This window comes from Crinia signifera, chromosome 4 (genome assembly GCF_055691185.1).
Source record: "Crinia signifera chromosome 4, ASM5569118v1, whole genome shotgun sequence".
Classification (NCBI taxonomy): domain Eukaryota; kingdom Metazoa; phylum Chordata; class Amphibia; order Anura; family Myobatrachidae; genus Crinia; species Crinia signifera.
In genome coordinates, this window is record NC_139220.1 from 47251998 (window position 1) to 47258351 (window position 6354).

A 6354-nucleotide genomic window follows, 5' to 3' on the forward strand; every position below is an offset into this window, starting at 1 on the left:
ATTGGCTGCCAGCAATAGTGATACTCTCAGTTAGTAACATCTGATCAATAAAGAACATTGAGGGTTACTGCTAATGGAAGGGGTAATAGATGCATCCATTTACAAGCTATATATTAGACATCATTTCCAATGTACATGCACACCTAGTGTAGCAGTGTCATGCATTACTGTAGTAGATGTTAGCTATAGGTACAGAACATCATCCAAAGAACTGATAGGGTCATCATGTACATTTCTAAATAAATCCATATTATTGCACATTACTGGACCTACCCGCAGGTATCATAGGTGCAGATTCAGTACTGGTTCTGCACATTGCCAGCTTATTGCATTGGAACACATATCAGCTCACAGAGAATAGACTTCACTAGTTTCCAATTGGCTACTAATGACAGATACTGTTTGCCATCCAGGATGCCCACTTCCATACCTGGCACAGCTTAGTGCCATGGCAGCTATAACTTCCGATCACCCCGTGCCCTGGTTTCCCTACACCAGGGTGCTCCTGGTTGGGCAGATTCCTGGAACAACGAAAAATTGCTGATGGCACAGCGGCACGACTGGTACCCGCTGGCAGCCACCTACTGCTGCCAGCTCCCATGCCCAGGCGTGGGTACCAGGAGGCAGAGCTCGGTGCCTTGGTCAGTGATGGGAGTGGGAGACGTACTCACCACGGTCCTTGGACGCGGTCTCCCCCCTACGGTCCGGTTATCCAGTAGCGGCGGCCGGAGGCTCCGGGAAAGTCCATGAGTAGCCCGGGAGCAGGACGGCCTCTGATCAGTCAGCAGCGCTCCCTCCGCTCCCCTCCCTCTGCCCGTCCTCCTCCTCCTCCCCCTCCTTCCAGCATCTCCCTCCCCTCTGCCTCTCTCTCTCTCCCGCTCGTGTCCTGCGTGCACCTCCCACCCGCTGCTCAGCCTCTGCCCTGTCTCCTGCTCTACCATCTATGTATGTATCCATCTATGTATGTACAGTACGTATCCATCTATGTATGCATGTATCTATCTATCTATCTATCTATCTATCTATCTATCTATCTATCAATGTATGTATCTAATATCTTGCCCTGCCCATCTCCATCTCATCCATGTGTCTTATATTCACCTGTTTCTACTGTAATATCTCCTATCTGATATTCCTCCATCCTCATCTCTCCTCTGGCTCCTGCAATACTTTATTCCCCTCATTCTATTCTCAATCTCCCACTGTATTGTAATTGATACCAGAAGCTCCCTTCAATGTCCCAATGTAACAAATTATTTTCTGTTGCACTTGTGTGACATTGAAGCCTATGTAATTTTCCTGATGCTCAACACCATTTATTATCTCTTATGCCTTATTATCTTTACTATGAACCCAATTACTCAATAATCTATCCCTCCTGGTTTCTGCTCCCCTGCTCTCTCCAGCATCCCTTATACAGTATCTCCTAGTTTACCATCACTCTGCTATAGTGTAGTGTTCCCTAGAAACTTATATGTTCTACTATCCTCTAATCCTCTGAATTCTCTTTTACATCTGTAACTACTGGCGATCTGATATCTGTCCCCTATCTCTTATTATCCCATAGTACTCTGATTTCTCCATTCTTATCCCTAGTCATCCGAGATATCTCTTCTTAATCTTTTGCTATCTCCCACTCCTCAATCTATTACTATCTACTGGGGGTAAAGGTGATAACCTGCAAACTGCAGGCATTAATTGGTTTAATTAATTTGCGCACACACACACACACACACACACACACACACACACACACACACACACACACACACACACACACACACACACACACACACACACACACACACACACACACACACACACACACACACACACACACACGTGCCTAGAGCACTTGGCAGTGTTCAAAAAAGCAGTAAATGAAGGTGGCACTCACAGAATACAGAATTTCAGGAGTAGGACACCTTGATTGCACAGTGGCATTCCATGCCTGAGACTCTTTATTCAGAAGTCCTGTGAGTGCCAGCTTAATTTCTTATGCATACCTGCCAACATGAACCTCTCCAGGAGGGACACATTGCTCTGCTCCTGCACTTCCCTCTTCATTTATAATTGCCATCACCTGTATTGAAGCACCTTTCTTAGCAAGTTACCAGCTTTCTTAGCAAGTTACATGCATGATGAGGAAAGTCCAGGAACGGAGCCTTGTGTCCCTCCAGGAAAGGGTCATGTTGGGAGGTATGCTTATGTACATATATCTATATATAATTACTGAAGGTCTGGCACTTACTCGGACATCTAATTAAAGAATCAAACGTGACTCAGTAAAAATAAACCCCAAAACATTGCAAAATGCGGACTGAGTCAAGTTTGATTCTTTAATTCAGTGGTCTGGGAACCCGGTCCTCATTACCCCACGCAGTGCATGCTTTGTAGGTCTCCTCACAGAATCACAAGTGAAATAATTAACTTCACCTGCGGACCTTATAAAATGTGTCTGTGAGTAATTAGTACACCTGTGCACCTGCTGGGTTACCAGGAAAACATGCACTGTGTGGGGTAATGAGGACCGAGTTCCCTGACAACTGCTTTAATTAGATGTGAAGTCTGAGTGAGTGCCAGACCTTTGGTAATTGTATTAATTACATGTGCACCCCAGCAACTGATGATATGATTGGAGAGAGAGTGCCTTCCGATCGCCTGATATATCTATCTATCTATCTATCTATCTATCTATCTATCTAAAACAATATATGAAGAGGAATGAGCATCCTACAAATGAATAGTATTCATACACGTGGCACACAACCCTCCTTCTCAAGGTTTTTAGTCCCATATATACAGTATGCAGCGCTAGATGACAAACCATCAGCCTGTTGCCTACACACTTAGGGCGGTATTCAATGAGGCTGATTCGCCAGGTTTTTATGGCGAATTTCTGACTAAAACGGTGAATCACCCTATTCAATGACCACATGGCGAATACATTTCAAGGTTTTTTTCGCCATGATTCACCGAGTAGCAATCGCTATCTTTTTATGGTGAAGTGGAAGGTGAACTTTTAAAATAAAGTGTTTTGTTTTTTACAATTGGTGTAAAAAAATCTGGAATTTTATTCTGAGGAGGGGCATGCTATTTTTATTCATGTGCTGTAAGCACATGAATATATATTTAATAAAAAAAAAAATATATATATATATATATATATTTTTTTTTTTTTACACAGACCAGCCAGCAGGGGGCCGGAGCCGAGCCACTCATTAGATATTCATATTTTCACTTCACCCGATCATTACATATTCATGATCGGGTGTAGTGAATATACCCGGTCCCCTGATGGCACCCCCAGGGGCAGCCTGTGCTGCCTTGCTTCCGGGGAGCCCACCTCCCCCCCACAAACGTTCTGGGGCAGGCAGGGAGACTTCCATCTCCCTGCCTGCCACCGTCCTCAGGCTCCCTGCGGCGTTCGCCGCAGGAGCTCAAATTCGCCGGTCAGGGGCAGCGAGCCCCTGACTCGATGAATACCGGAGCCGGCGAGGCTCCGGAACGCGGCGACCAGTGGCGAATGTGCAGCGAAGCCTAAACAGGATTCGCTGCACATCGCCAAAATCCACATTGAATACCGCCCATAGTGATCCCCGAGCATCACTAAATCACGTAGAAAATACCCCTACATCGCTATGTGTATGGGGCATAGCGATAGCAGGCTGGATAAATGTATAATCGCCGGCCTCATGTCCAGTGTTCTCATGGAGAACACTGACCCTGACACAGTGCTCAGTGGCACATTGCTGTGCAGCGCTGTATGCTGAACGATCTGAGCAATCTGGTTATTTGATATGTCTTTATCTCAAACTATCTCCTAGTCATTTCTTACAATGTCTACTTCCTCTGATATCTCCCTTCAATCTTTTACTAATTCCTAGTTCTCTGATATCACTGCAGTCTTGCTATCTCCTAGTCATTGGATATATGTGTGGAGTTTGTATATTCTCCCTATGTTTGTTTGTGTTTCCTCCCACAGTTCAAAAATGTACTGGAAGGTACAGTAAATTGGCTCCCAACAAAAATGTAGCCCACTAAAGCCCAGGGAATGATATACAGTACTCTCTGCAAAGCGCTGCAGAATGTGTGCGCTTTATATACATATTTGGTAAGATATAATAATTCTCATCTCCATATCCTACTAAATTCTATGTCTCCCTTTCTAAATAGGATCACTCTGATTGTAAAGTTCCGGATCCTCTACATTCCAGTCTATCGTATTCCTCCACAAGACAAAGCCCTTGTTTCTCCTCCTATTCCACCTAATTGACCCGTCAGGTCATATCGGGGGAAATTTACTAAGAATGATAATGAATACAACTGCCATCGGTCGTATTTTTACCAAAATACGAATCGTAAATAGGGCAGAATTACTCTGTAATTGCTGATTCGTATTTGGCCAATGGAGTAGGTGGCCGCATGACGCCAGATTCATATTCATATACGAAGGGATCCTGGGGAAGTGGGGACCCCCCAATGAAGAGGTCCCCCCTCCTGTATTTACCTGCCTGGACAGAACCCTGGGGCTGTCCCCGGTGCCCACACCTGATGTTTGTGTAAAAGTAAGATAAAACTATTGGGTTCTGCGGTGGAACTAAGAGTCTCAGCAAGCCCATTAATGAGCCGCATGCTGGGACTTGCGGTTCTCCAAGTCCCAGTATGCAGCCCAGGCTTGCTGTGACTTATAGTTCCATAGCAGAACCCAATAGTTTAATCTTACTTTTACACAAACATCAGCACAGTGCCCTCAGCCCAGGGGCACCAGGGACAGCCCTGGGCTTCCGCCCGGGCAGGAAAATTCTGGAGGGGTGGACCCCTTCATTAGAGAATCCCCACTTCCCCAGAATTGAGCCTGGTGCTGGTTTTAAAAATTCAGGGGATCCCTACGTTAGTTGTTCCATGACTTTTTAAAACCAGGACCACCTCTTTGAGCCCGCGGCTGTTTACGGCCGTGGGGTGGGGGGACTCCACATGTTTTTTTAAATTGTTTATTTTTTAAATTTTTTTTTTTTCTTACACTGAATCCCGTGAAGGCTGCCGACTCGTATTTGTATTTTGTGGCCGTATATATGGACGTTAAATAAGAATACGCACACGGCGGCATACGGCCGCCTACACCATCGTACATTAGTAAATCTGCCCTATTTACGATTTGTATTTCGGTAAAAGTATGAGGATGGTGGCCTTATTCATTTGTATTAAGAATACAAATACAACTGAGTCGTATTAATATTCTTAGTAAATGTCCCCCTTTGTGTCTGGCTCATTATTCTCCTCATTACAAAACGATGTACAGTATATGTGATTCTCTGTCATGTCCCACAGTAGGATTCGGCATGAAAAGCCGGCGGTTGGGATCCCGGCGTTCAAAATCCCGACGCCGGAATCCCAAATGCCGAAATCCCGACAAGGGGGGGACGTGGATCGCCCCCCCTTGCGGGCTCGCCACGCAGCGGGCCCGGTGCCTCGCTACGCTCGGCACACTAATTTATTCTCCCTCCAAGGGTGTCGTGGACACCCACGGAGGGAGAAAGTGTCTTACCCTCCCCCTCGGCATGTAGGGTGAACTGAAAGTTCACCGTGGATTCACGCACCCTGTGTCTGCACATGCGCAGACGCAAAACATTGGTCTTCTGTCCGAAGGGACCTGCATAAGGTCGAAGGTGTATGATGTTTTATTACTTTATTTTATGTACTAAAACTACATTTTTACATAACACAGCTCCAAGCTGTTGATCACCGGCACGGCGGTGTCTCTATGGAGTGAGCGTCAGCAACAGGCTTAGCGCTTAGCTGCAGCTGCATCTACCTCTGCTTATAAATCTCTTTCTAACGCAACCAAAACTTTCCCACCCTTACCTTTGCTTTTACACATCTGTAAAGGCCGATTTGGTCTGATTTTGGCGTATTGCGACCAATCAGGCCATTAAATCGGACCAAATCGGCTGTCCCTAACATGCCGTTTGGTCTGATGTGCGGTCCTGTGTGCATCGGACCCGTGTTGGGTGGTCAGACATGCTGGATATCCAACCACCCGACCTTGGACCTCCCTCCTGGCAGCGAGATGGGCGGGAAGCAGGGACACATGCGATCCATCACAACAAATTGTGATGGATTGCATGCGTCCCTGCCACCCGGGAAGGTCGCGGGCGGCTCGCAGGGTATCAAGTGTCCGTACACTGCTGTGAAACATTGCAGCAGTGTATGGGCACCATAAGTGTATGGAGCACAAGTTTAGGTACTTGTGGAGTATCACGGCTCCCACGACCTTCATCGTATGCTGATCGTATGCTAAAAAATCGCATTGCATCGCATCACATACGATCAAATCGAATGCGATGCGATGGC

The 6354-nt window shown here is 46.2% G+C and overlaps 1 protein-coding gene across 1 annotated transcript in view; it reads right to left on the minus strand.

The window, feature by feature from the left end:
• SGCD (sarcoglycan delta) overlaps positions 1-824 on the minus strand; it is a 528736-nt gene extending 527912 nt beyond the window's left edge. The window contains exon 1 of the mRNA XM_083181716.1: positions 672-824. The gene's annotated coding sequence lies outside the window, so the exon portion shown is untranslated. The remainder of the gene's footprint in view (positions 1-671) is intronic.
• Positions 825-6354: the final 5530 nt, after the last annotated feature.